We start from the raw sequence: 14,371 nt of genomic DNA, 5'->3' as shown, positions 1-14,371 counted from the left end.
CTTTATCTAGTTTAATACGTTTTGTAGGCCCACTATTTTTTTTTTAAAGGCAATATAATTTTTTTTTCTTTTTTTGGTACTGGGGATTGAACTCAAGGGCACTCCATCACTGAACCATATCCCCAGTTCTGTTTTTTTTTTTTTTTTTTGTATTTAGAGACAGGGTCTCACTGAGTTGCATATAGGCCTCGCTAAATTTCTGAGGCTGGCTTTGAACTCGTGATCTTCCTGTCTCAGCATCTGGAGCTGCTGGGATTACAGGCATGCGCCTTTGAAAATCTTGGAACTATGGCTATGGCTTAGTGAAAGAACATGTGCTTAGCATATGTGAGGCCCTAGGTTTAATTCCTAGTGTGTGTAACATGTGTATGCATGCACACTCACACATAGTCTTGAAAATCTCTGAAAGATAGCCATACTTGCATATATTTGTCTATGGTAAGATTTGGTTGGAATTGAGTAGCAAAGTTCAGTGCTTTCTTGCCTGTGCTATCTCATCCATTTTTTTGTTTTTGTTTTTTGGCCCTCACATAAATAATGTAGAAACAAAAAATTGAGGACTACTAACTGAAGTGTGGGCATAGAGTTTATAGAAAAGAGGTTAAGAAAATCTTAAGCTAATATGAGCTCTATTCTATTTTCAGTGGTAAAATAGACTATGATATTTTCATGGCATTGCTGCTAGAATAATTTGTCATTGCAGTGATTAAAGGATAAATGATGCGTTTTATTATATTTTGTTGGGTCTGGAGTCCAAAAGTTGAAAAACTGCAGGTGGGTTTGAGATGTGCTAACAGTCCAGAAAATTTAGGCAAAAAATTATTGTTTGGTTCCGAGTGGCTTACCACAGTAGCCTTCCACTGAAGGGAACCACTTAGATGAGATGTCTACACTGCGTGTTCCCTGAATATGTTAGATTTGGGCTTATCACAAGGGCATTTCTGGATAGAGCAGTGATGCTTTAAGGACACATCAGGATATATCCTCTGAAGCGAATTAAACAGAAAAGGTCTTGGCACCAATTTTTTTTTCCCATTTGGGTACTGATCATTTGTTGTAAATTGGTATTTTATGTATTACTTAGTCTGGCCAATTGTTTGGAAATCTGGAGGCACATTTTTTAGAGGCAGAAAGAAAGGAAGAGTTGTGGAGATTGGAACCATACACAGGCATTTGATTTGCTCAGACACTTTTCTCCCAAAAGGGCAGTAAACATGTTCAGCTTATTTTATGGCTAGAGTGGTTTTATGTTTGTGCAACTCCATTCCCTGAATCCCCCTGCCCATGTAATTCCCACAGAAGCCAGGTGGTGCTGTTGGGAATGATGTTGCTGCTTCAAACAGGACAATTTGGCTGGTGCACTTGTAGCTGTGTCAGATGTTTTGCCTTTCAGAGAAGGGGATTATGTGGGATCAGGCACCACTCCAACATTTTATCTGTGTTGTTTGCATTTGGAAATATATCTCAAAGTTTGGATTCCAGTTTGAATGTAGTCTAGAAAGCTAAGTGAACACTCTTCTTTACAATTTCCTTCTGACTGATTGGATTGCTATGCTGCGTTCTTTTTATCAGATTATTCTTTTCATGCCCCACAAATTTTGCAAGAAAACAAATGTGAAAAAGCAAAACTAAAATACATGCACAGAATTATGCCTTAAAACAAAAGATTGTTGGATAATTTGCGTACCTTCTACTCACTGATCTTACACTATGTGTCAGTTTGAAATTGAAAATGAACTCTCAGTGCTACCTCAGTTGTTTGTGCATTTTAACTTGAAGGTTATCTGTCCATACCAGGTCTGGGATTTCCATTTCTATTGTTTTACTCCTACGGTGTGGACAGTCATGTTTTGGGTATCTGGAATCTTCCGTTAGTGTTTAGTTTTCACATAGTGTAGAAGAACAGTGCATCTTTTAGGGAAGTCCATTCCCCTTCATTTGTACTTGAACTAGAAGTTCAGTAACTAAAATATAGTATGCAAACATCATATTTGCCCACTTCATGAACATGCAGATGGACTTGTACTTTCCCTGTTGTATATGTGTTAACCTAGATCACTCCACGTCTAAGAATTAGGGCCAGGAAACATGTTAGTGCCTTTTCTTCCATTTATTCTTCAAATGGTTCAGTTACCATTTTCAAACCTTACAACATCTTTTTCTTTTTGGGCTTGAGGTTGTCTTTGAGAGAACAACTTTCTATGGTTTTACTCGTTTTAGTTTTTCAGGAGTCAGCTGACTATGGTTGGTGGGCCAAATCTGACCTACCACCTGTTTGTAAACCAAGGTTTATTGAAGCACAGTTCACTCACTTGTTTATATTGCTTATAACTGCTTTTGCTCCACCCTGGCAGAGCTGAGTGCACTTGAGTGGACTATTATGGTAGTGTTGCTAGAACTGATGGGCTCATGAAGTCTAAGATACTTACTTCTTGGTTCTTTGCAGAATAGTTTTGTTAACCACTGGATTAGGTACCCATTTAAAACATATTTATTGAGTGTACAAGATTTTACTATGTATTGGATGCTATAGATCCAAGGATAAAGAATGTAATCCTGTCTATCGGGGAGCTAACAGTCTTGTGGGAGAGACAGGCCCATCAGCAGTAGCTTAACTACAGAACATAGTGAGTGCCGAAAAGTGATTTTAGTGGACATTTAATGAATATGGACTAGGGAACACATACATAACTCTGGTAGAAGGGCCAGACGTGGATTAGAAGGAAGTTTAATGAAAAAGGCAATCTCTGAATTTTTGACCTATAAGAAAAAGAGAAATTATCCTGATAGACAGTGGAAGACCTGAGCCACATTCCTTGTGAAGGAGCAAGATTAAAGCAAAGTCGCAGATGAAGGAGAGATTCTTTATGAAGCAGCAGATCCTTTTATTTGGTTAAAGTCAAGGAAGTAGAGAGGGAATGACAGGTGTATTAGCAGATCCCAGAAACTTCCAGCAGCTAAGATGCTTGCCTTATGCAGAATTATCTGAATTTTTAAAATGATGTAATAGGGATCAGAAGGAAGAAGACTCAGATGAGAAGCTGGTTTCTTTCTTATGCACGATAGTATATTTACATATACCCACCTTTCTGCTATTCTCTAGTTTGGCTGCCATTTGTTTGGGAATCTCTCTTCTTTAGGGTTGCTAGGGGAAAAGAAAATCACTAGGTGAAATCATTGCTACCTTACTTCAAGTTGGCGTGGGTTTTGTTGGGGAAGACTGCTTTTTAAATATTTGGTGCAAGAAGGCAAGCATCATTTCCTGTTAACCCCATCAAGGACCTTGTGTATGGTAAATAGAAAATCCCATCAATTTCCAGTGATTATTATAAGATAGAAGTCGATTTTTTACTGGAGCTATTAGATCAAGTGGCAGGAATAACTGCTTACAACCCTTGCCTGTTTTCTTAGTGTTCAACAGAGCTTTTTGATACTTGAAATAAATTACCCTTCACATGGCAATAGGAATTAAGCAAACTGAATTGAAAGAAAGCCTTTTCTTTATAATGAAAACTACCCTTTGTTTAATTAAAATATATTATTAATTAGTAGATAACTCTCATGGAGATTAACACAGTCAATTTATTTTCCATTCCATCAGAAATGATGTTCTTAAACTTACTGTGGTGTTTATCTTTATTCAACTTCAAATCCCTCTCATCCCTCTTTGAAGTCTCACAGAAGTGTTGATATCACACTTCAGAGTTCAGAAACACTCTTCCAAATCCCTGATCAATTGGGTTATCCAAAGGGTAACAATAACTAGCATTTACATAGGACTATCAGCATGGAAAAGGTTTTAGCATAGATTATCTCATTCTACTTTCAAAAACGTGTGAGCTGGATGGTACCTTATCTTCTCAAGAGTTGGAAATTGAGGTTTTTCGAAGTTAACTGTTTCCCTCAACATCTTTATAAAGTAAGTGGCACAGTTCAGAATCAAAATGCTGACTTCAGAGACTATGCTTTGGAAGTTCTTCTCCTATTTAATTTTTGCTGAAGATGTAACCATCAATTATATCTGCTGGAAACAAGGGCTCCTTGCCGTTAGAACCAGTCAGAGGGGTAGGGTAGGAGAGGCTTCTTGGATGAGATTGACCACCTGTGCTCACTCAGGCAGAAGATTCACTGCAGAGATTTTTTTCCTTTATGAAAAAAATATATATATATAAATAAAACTTTTATGGGCTAAGAACAGTATGTATGCAGAGTATACAGCTTCTAAACCAAGGTCAGAGTTCAAATTTACTGTGTTAGTCTTTTTTTTTTTTTTGCTACTATAACTGAATACAGCAGATTGGATTATTTATAAAGAAAAGAGGTTTACTTAGCTCATTGATTTTGAAGTCCAAGAGCATGTTTGCATCTGCTCAGTATCTGGTGAGGGCCTTCCTGCTGGATCATGATATGGCCGAGGGCCCCACATGAGACAGAATAACCTGCTAACTTGGGTCTCTCTTTCTCTTCTAAAACCACTAGTGCAATTGTGAGGACATAATCTTCATGACCTTTTCTGATCCTAGTTACATTCCAAAGGCCCCCACCTCTCAATGCCAGTAACATATGAAATTGGAGCTTAGATTCGCAACAAATCAATTCAGGGGCATATCCAAACTGCAGGCACTCCCTTATATGACTTTTGTTCTTTCTCTCTTTGAATGCTGGACTCTGCTTCTATTCTTGCAAGGTCTTGGACCTCCTTGAGTAGTTCTTTATTTAAGTTAAATTACATTTCAAAGAAATTAAGTTGCATTTAAGTAACATTTTTTAGAGTGCTATGTTTTAAAGCAACAACAACAACTCTGCAAAATGGTCCAGATGAAGAGTAATTGAAAAGGGTCTGCTTATCTAAACATAGAAGACGTGGAAGTTAGAGAGGAAAAAGGAAAAGAAATGTGTGTGTGTTGGGGAGAGGGGATCTCATGAAAACCCAAGGGAGATCAGTGGAGTAAAGGGGCCAGGGGGAGGGAGAAGGGAAGGGAAAGGGGAAATACTGGGGGAATGATGTTGCCCCAAATATAGTTATATTGTGTGCAGGTATGAAGATGTAACAACAAATCCCACCATTATGTAAAACTATACTGCACTATAAAAATATGGGGGGGGGGGAAGAGTAGGCTTATTGTAGGCTATTTATATTCAGAAAACGCCATGTTCATTACCAGTTCTTGATGCTTCTGGGCAGTCCTGTTCTGTTGTAGTCTACATTTCTATGTCACAGTGTTGGTGATGATACCCTTGGAAAGATTTGGTGCTGACAGCTACCATTAAAGTAGCCCTTTTTAGATAAGCTTATGGAACAAATGTCAGTAAGCATTTATTAGACATTATCTTCAAAGTACAAGGAGAATCCTTTGGATTTGAGAAGGGAAGACAAGGCTTTGGAAATGTCCTCTCTCCTATCTTTGGTCTTTGTTAGCCCAGTAGTTCCCAACCATTCATTTACAGACCAGTTGATCTATGACCAAATTACCTGAATTATGTCAAAATGAGAAAATATATTTACAACTTTTTTTGGTAATAACTTTGGTGATAATAACATGTCAATTTGAAAGGAATTTAACTGCTTGGCAAAATAAGATTTTGTGATCCTTTGTAGATTCATGTAAAAATTTAGGGGTAATTTTTCTGGTCTATTATTTACAATTTTCTGGGTAATATTGTTTTATCTTGCTGGGATATATTTGCGCCTAACTGGACAATTGTCTCTGCCCTAGAATCCAGGGCCTAGACAGATGCTACTAACATTTTTATAGGCCACGGGAATGAGTATTTTACTTTCTGCAGCATTATTACTTTCAGGGATACCATGAAGGGCAGGGCATGCTGTTTGGTGTGACTCCAGGTGGTACCATTTCTTAGGATAGTTTGTTTTAGCCTACGCTAATGAAGTCCCCAGAGTTGTTCAGTGCAGTCTTTACACTCTTACGGTCACTGTGGCCACCATGTATCTTCCATCTTTCCCATAATTAACAGCTCCCTTGCCTGGTTCTGCGGGTTCCTCTTAGGTGCTTACTGATGTTTTTCAGGGTTCTTTTATTCTTATGACTCATTTAGAATCCAGTGTCTCTCCTTACCCTTCCTGAGGCTTTATGGCCCAGAAAGGGAGACAGTGAATGAGGGCGTTAAATGTGAAAATCACACTATTTTCTAAATGTTTGAAGAGGTGTCTTGATGGAGGCAAAATGAAGAGCAAAAAGAACTTAGCCCTAAGGATTGCAGTTGTGTCACCTTAGACAAGATAACTCAACTTCTTTAGGACCTTACACATAGGCAGAATGATGATGGTAATGTCACTGCTTTTCTTTTGATAAAGATTAAAACAGGCAGTGGATATTAAATATTTGAAATGGAGTCTAGCACTTGTTAGTGGCATGTAGTAGCGGATCCAAAATTGGAAGTTGTCTTATCATCCTTCTCATATTTATGATGCTCTGTTATTTGATATATTTAGGACTGGCATGTCTTTTGGTGGATTGACTCTTTGGTCACTAGATAGCGTCTCTCTCTGTATCTGGAAATTTTCTTTTCTCTGAAATGTGCTGTATTTGATGCTAGTATAGCCATACAGCTTTCTTTTGATTGGTGCTTTGATGGTATATTCTTTCCCATTCATTGGCTTTTAACCTACCTATGTCAGTAAATTAGAAATGTTTCTTATAGATGGCAGAAGGTTGATTTATTTTTAAAATCTCTTCTGATGATTTCTATTTTTAATCACATTTTAATTGCAAAATTAAAATGCAAAATTTTTAAAACTTTTTCCCCATAGTTTTTATTGGTGTCTTATAGTTGTACATACTGATGGGATATGTTGTTGTCTTACATACATACTCACAGTACACAGCATAACAATATAATTTAGTCATTATCACTCTCTAGCAAAAACCTTTTGCTAGAGAGTGATAATGACTAAATTTTAAACCATTTATTTTTAATGTTATTTTTGTTGTTTCTTTGAATTTAAGTCTGCCACTTTCTTGTTTCATTTGTTCTGTTTTTGATTATTTTCTTACCCCTTTCCTATCTTCTTGTGGGTTACTTGACTAGTCTTTAATGTTACATTTTGCCTTATGCATCATGTGAATGTATCTCTTTGTAAGGTTCTTGAAATTAGTTCTCTTAGTGGTACTTCTAGGGATTACTATACATTGCCATTTAAAGATATGTGTACCTGAAATCCAAACAAGAATACTTCAAATCTGTTTTACATTCTCCTTAGAGTTGGGGAATCTTGGAGAGAAGAGTACACATTTTGTGATATTTGTAAGTCTTCTCCTTAAGAAATGTATATGTTATATACTTGTATATGTATTTTAAATTATAAAAATTATACGTAATTTTAAAAAGAACCACGAGATTCCTTATCATTACTTGCCATTCCTAATTTTTAAAATTATAAGGAGATTCTTTCAGTTTTTTAAAAGTAGAATTTTAAAAAATTTGATTTACTTTCAGAGTAAGAGCTCTAACATTGGCAAATTAAGTGGTCAAATTTTAGAGCCATGAAAACTCAGTAAGCAGAGCTTATTTTCTCCAAAAATAATCTATGTGGATTCCAAAGTATCCTTTCCTGAATTTTATAGAAATTATTTCCTTCCTTTTAAAAACATTTTTAATACCTGTTTATGTTTTAGTAACCAAATTAGTTCAGTTTGGTTTGTTCTGAACTATATACATAAATGAAACCATACATAAGTGGAAGTATGCATTTATACTCTTTTGCATCTTGTGTCTTAATGTTTTTGCTCAGATTACTGCTATGAAATCCATTCATCTGGTTTTGGGTTGGTACATCAACAGGAAAAACATACAAATCAATAAAAAATTTGAAAAAGACTTAGACATTCAAAAAGGAAACATTTAAAAAATTCTTTAGTTATATATGACAGTAGAATGTATTTTATATATACGAGTATAACTTACTCTACTTAGGATCCCACTCTTGCGGTTGTACATGATGTGGAGTTACACGGCTCATGTATGCAAATACAAGGCTAGGAAACTTATGTCTGATTAATTCTACTGTTTTTCCCCTACCCCTTCCTTCTCTTTGTTCCCCTTTGTCTAATCCAATGTATTTCCATTTTCCCCTCCCCAATTTGCTTTGTTTTGGGTTAGCATCCACAAATCAGAACATTTGGCCTTTGTTTGTTTTGGGATTTGCAGATTTCACTTAGCATGATATTCTCCAGTTCTGTCCATTTACTGGCAAACACCATTATTCTATTCTATTATTTATAGCTGAATAATATTCCATTGTGTATATACACCGCATTTCTATATCCATTCATCTGTTGAAGGGTACCTAGGTTGTTTCCATAGCTTGGCTATTGTGAATGGAGCTGCTATAAACATGGACGTGGCTGCATCACTGTAGTAAGCTATTTTTATGTCTCAGAAAGGAGAAAAATTGCACATGACCAAAATTCTAAATAAAATCTATACAACTTTGTTAGTAATTAGGAACATACAAATTAAAACCACTAAATAATACCATCATACATCTACCAGATTGAAAAAAAAATAGAATTGTGACAATAATATATGCTGATGAGGATGAAGAGCAGTAAGAATTATCATATAGGGGCACTCAACCACATCCATATCATACAGGGGCACTGAGCCACATCCCCAGCCCTACTTTGTATTTTATTTAGAGACAGGATCTCACTGAGTTGCTTAGCCCATTACTTTTGCTGAGGCTGGCTTTGAACTGTCCATCCTCCTGACTCAGCCTTCTGAGCCCCTGGGATTACAGGCATGTACACACCGTCTAAGAATTATAATACATTATTGATGGAGCAAAATTGGTTCTACTACTTTGGAAAAACTTTCTGGCTTAATGTTGGCTAGCATAAAATAATTCCTCTCTTTATAACATAGAAGCACTGCAGCACATGCTGTGTTACCTTCGACAAGATACTCAACTTCACTGGGACCTTACACATATGCAGAATAACAAGATTATTCATAGTTGCTCCAAAATGGAAAAACTGAATAAATAAAATGTGCTAGCGTCATAAAATAGAATACTACACAACATCAAAAAAGAGTATGGATGTATCCACTTTATATTTTTATGGACCAATTTTGTTCCTTTCTTATTCACTTACCAGTTTTCTACTCCAGAGACATTAAGGAAGTTTGTTTGAACTAACATAAATTATAGAAATGCTTCACTTTGCATGTTGCAAACCTGAGTTTATCCTATCTGTGCTCACTTGTTAGTCAAATCAAATATAAATAGCGTGTAACATTTGTTTCATTTCCAAGAACAAAGCAAAATAGAAAAGTGTGGTGCTGGGTCTACTGGCTCTAACAGGTCAACTCAATGCAGTCCTGCCTGTCTTGCATTATGACCTCCTAGTTCTTGAAAAAGGTCATTGGGAATTTCAGCAAAATGCAATCAGATCAAGCTAGCAGAAAGAATTCAACTGAAAGGGAAATGCCATCTGGCATTATTTTGAGACTGTATATTTGGGACTTCTTGTGAATAAGTTATTTTTCAAAAACTGTGACAGGATATATAAACTGGTGAATGGATTTTGCAATCTTACATTCTTTCCTTCTCTGTCTCTGCTTCTCTCTCACACCATGAGAGGGAATGAGGAAGAGATAGGCACCCATCCTTAGCCCCTCAAAGTTCTGGTGAAACATTAAGCTTTCTATAGCTGGTTTAGGTCTAGGAAGTTTCATGCAAAACTTATGGAAAGAAATCTGATATTAAACCACAGCTTTCTTTAGAATTAGTCTACAAGTACTCCAACAGCTGTGTGGTTTTCAGGGATGATTTTATCTTACTGCACACAGCAGGTCTGGCAATCTCTGATAAAATGCCTCTTCAGGTCAGCTCTAACCCATCGGCAGTAAGAACATAACAACAGCCATTTGGTCACCTGCTTTTGATAGCATTTGTTAAGGCATAAGTATCAGACTTACATAGCAGCATACCAGGATTATAGGTGCCTTGGAGAATTCAAATTGTATGTCCAAGGGAGAACTGGGCTTTCAAGCTCAAGCTTCCTTTTGCCTGCAGGGGTAAAATTACTGCACTGCAGAGAGAAAGTGAGTCTTTTGGAGGAGAGGAAACCCATACTGTGAAATTAAGATTCACTGAAGTGTCTACTAGGAGACATCACAAAGACTGTCAGCCTCATCTTATGCCTTGCACTTGATCCAAGATCTACCCTGCACCTCCGTTCTCTGCTTTTTTAACAAAGTATTTAACCTCGGTTTACTAACCCTGATCTAGATACTTGTGTGTAAACCTCCTGTAGTCTGGACCAAAGTTGCAGACATCTGTGTATCTGTTCAACAGTGGATTTGCAGCCAATGGGCCCCAAACTGCCATTGAATCCTCAGTTTTTCCATTTGGAAATGCAAGGAAATGGATTAAATGGCTCAGATATCTTGATTGGTTTACTGAGACCTGAGCTTCTGTTTAGACATGACAACCTTTATCCCCCTTCGTTATCAAGATGAGTTCTTGCATTCAGGACCGAACTTTTCAGCTTAAAAACAAAAACAAAAACCCTGCAGAGCAAAATATCCTAATATTTTGCCTACCTCTAGCTAAATATTTCATGAAGATCTAGGAAGCCTTGCACTAAAGCCTGTCCTGATTTTTTTTTACAAAGGCATCTAATATGGGTATTTTTATGGTTTGGATGTGAGGTGTCTCCCAGAAGCTCACTTGGGAGACAGTGCAAGAAGGCTTGAAGGAGAAATTATTGGGTCCTAGCCTTAGCCTAATCAGCGAGTTAAACTGAAATGGCTGGAGGAAGTGATTCACTGGGGGCATGGCCATGGGATATATATTTGTTAATGGCCAGTGGAGTCTTCTCTCTGCTTTCCTGACCATGGTATGAGCTGCTTCCCTCTGCCATACTCTCCCGCCATGATGTTCAGCTTCACCTGGTGCCCCAAGGTATGGAGCCAGTCTTCAATGGACTAAGACCTCTGAAACCCTGAGCCCTCGAATAAACTTTTCCTCCTCTATAATTGTGCTGGTCAGATCCTTTAGTTACAGCAGTGAAAAAACTGACTAAAACAGGCATCTATTTGAAATGTTATTTTATAATATTTTTAAGATGAATATTTCTTAACTTTGGACCCATGGACCATGAAATTTGTGCCTGTGTGTGAACACATCCTAATTTTCTTTAAGGAATCAGTCCAATGATTTTATCGATTTCCTAAAGATTTGATTTGAGAACCTCTGATTTGAGATGTGAGCTTCTTGCACATTAGAAAGACATACATTTGGGCAAAATTTTTAAATTTAGTTAATGCACTATACATTGTACATTAAGCATAAGGCTATACATACTAAAAAATATTAATACTTTCTTCTGAAAGTATCTGAATTTTAATGCAGGACATCACAAATATTTCCATGATTTTATGTATTTTTTTTGTGATTTGACATAATTGAAGTTTATTTCTTGTTCATGTCACAATGAACATTGTAGATTGGGCCAACTCTCCTCCACATGGATGTTCGTTTCTATCTCTGCTCTCTCCACTTCCCTTCCCTGCCTTCTTCACCTTCTTCTTCCTCTTCTGTATGGCCTCTTTGCTCTTCTTTCTCCTCTTCCTCCTCTATCTGCCCTTCAAATTTTCTTCTCTGTTTCTTTAGGCAGTTTTAGGACAGAAAGAATAGCTTCTTCACCATCGGGTTATTAGTACACAGGAGAGTTCTTGGCATACAGAAGTCATTTACAAATATTTGTTGAATGAACCCATAAACAAAGCATCCAGACCGATGCTATTTTTATTCTTTCAAAGTGAGGCAGTCAGGTTGGGTGTAGGGGAGTGTTCAAAATGTCCTTCAAGAACAGTTCTGAGTGATCTGTGGATTAGAAAAGTAAGATTTGCTGTAAGTGTGTCTCTCAAATCTGAGCAAATTCCCAGATGATACCTGATTTGAGATGATGCAGCTCCAGGTGACACCTGAATTACAGCAGAACATTTGTTGCTCTCAGCTGCTAAGTTTGAGGTAGTCTGTTATGCACATAGATAATCAGCACATTGTTGAATGATGACTTGTAGTATTAGAGTTAGTGAGTTGGCATTACCCAAATAAAGAACATCTTTTTTTTTTTTTTTTTTTTTTTTGCTGATTAGTACCCACTTTGGGGCAATCTCAGATCTTCCAGTTAAGTTATGATCTTAAGGGAATAGCTTTCCTCTTCAGAATTCTTTATTGTCGTATGTATAATTGAAGAAGTTGACATTCTAGCACTGTATAATCTTTCTGCATGAAGTTGAGCAAGTTCTATGAGTCCTAATAGTGCTAGAATCTGATTGATCTGGAAAAGAACATTCCTCAATCCTTAATACCATAGCTGTATTAACTTACACACTAACATAGAAGCTATGTCATTTACAGTCCAAAGCACTAAGCTCCTCAGAACCTGGGCTGTCCTGTGCATTTCTATAATTCCTTTTGTAATATAATAAATGTTACACATGATATTTAAAAATTACCCATGGAAAAGTGTAATTGCTGGAAGAGATCAACTTCTCTAAGGGGCATCACATCCAAGGGTACTGACTCTGAATCTAAGGCTGGTATAATGTGCCTGGAGTACTTTGGCGTGAGAATCTAATTTATTTTGCTGATATTTTTGACAATTATGGCTGTAGTGATTAAAAGAAAAGGCAAAGAAATGAAGGAAAAAGAAGGTCACACCTTTTTAGGGTTTAAATGATTAAGTGGCTTTTCTTTCTTTTTCTTTAGCACTGTGATTCAAACTCAGGGGTGCTCACCACTGAACTGTATTCCCAGCCCTTTTCATCTTTTATTTCGAGATAGGGTCTTGCTAAATTGCTCAGCTGGTCTTAAACTTACAATCCTCCTGCCTCAGTCTCCTGAGTCGCTGAGGGTACACACATGTACCACCACACCCAGCTTTAATTCCTTATTCTCCATATGTGTCTATCTTAGTGTGAATCTTTGGATATCTAGTCTGTCCTTGGATATCCTGTCTTACTTGTGATGTCATGATTATAACTGTGGGATATTTCTTATAAACCTTAAGAGGCAATCCTTGATACATGGAGGGCTGCTAATCTGTTACGTTTTAGGAACCTTCACCAGCGTGAAGTATCCATCTACTACTACAGATAAACAAATCAAAATGAACATAACTAGCAACATCATTTTTTTCAAACTTGAAAAGCCTTATCAATAAATGATATTGTTGTCATAAAATGTGTGCGGTGTAATGCGTTTTCTGCCAGCTATATATTAGACTCTCACAAGGGCAAGGGAAATTGAAACTGTCTTTCTAATGGATCATAAATCTTAGAAATGATTTGAATTCATGGATTAAATGTCAGCTTTGGAAGCATTTGCTGATTTATCTTGGATCTTAAAAGAAAGAACGTTTCTATGACAAATCAAATTAGTGCATTTTCATATCCTGCACCGTAGTTTTCCAGAATGATATCCTTCAAATAAATAATATTGTCTACAGATAATTCTTTCTTATTAGAAGATTTGTTATTACTATTATTGTTATTCTCTCTGCTAATTAAAAGCTCCTTGGAGGGTAAGACTATGAAAGTAAGTGTTGAATTAGAATGTCTAGATTGTGATTAAAAACAATGGATTGCACCCCCAGAAATACCTAATTGAATCAGTAAGTGAGTGGTTAACTTTGTGACACTAGGGAAGTTGAGGTACAGAGTGCTTACATAATATCTTTAGTGTTCCTCTTTCTACTTACTACTACTAAGAAAAAAAATTGGACTACTTTCCTGACTTGTAATGATTTTTTTAACAACTTCAATACGTCTCCTTTCCCAAGTTCAAATTAAAAGCATTCTATAAAAATAAGCAGCTTCTCTTTTGGTCCAGGGAATTGCTTCGGGCATAGCTTCCCATCCTTTAATTAGAAATGTTTAATTCTGAGTCCCTGCTCTTTTGTGTTGCTTCACACATTGATACCATCTCTTTCCCTGGTCTCTGCAGGCGGATGTTTTCTGCTGTGGAGCCTGGGTGTTGATCAAGTTTACTTTTTCTTAAACATCTTCTTCAAATTTCATTCTCCTTGATTCCCACCTTGCAGGCTGAGAAAATGTGATGCCTCGCCCAGATCTGACACTTAAACTCGGTCATCTTTCTCTGAAGCAAAGCTCAGTGCTCCTCTTTCTAGCTTAAGGGAGAGGACAGGCTGAGCAACTGGGGTTTGTTCTATGGCCAAAATTGTCAGGGTGCCATTTTAAGGAAGACTTTGGGGAAATGAGAGAACTTTCCTCCTGTCCATGGAATATTAGTGACAGTCTAAGTCTTGGTGATAAAACATCATTGAGGCTCTGGTTTTTATAACATTGTCTTTGAATCATGAAGTTGGATGTTTTC

The sequence above is a fragment of the Ictidomys tridecemlineatus genome, chromosome 2, assembly GCF_052094955.1.
Source record: "Ictidomys tridecemlineatus isolate mIctTri1 chromosome 2, mIctTri1.hap1, whole genome shotgun sequence".
Taxonomy (NCBI): Eukaryota; Metazoa; Chordata; class Mammalia; order Rodentia; family Sciuridae; genus Ictidomys; species Ictidomys tridecemlineatus.
The sequence above is the reverse complement of the archived record's forward strand: the minus strand, read 5'-3'. Positions refer to the sequence as shown.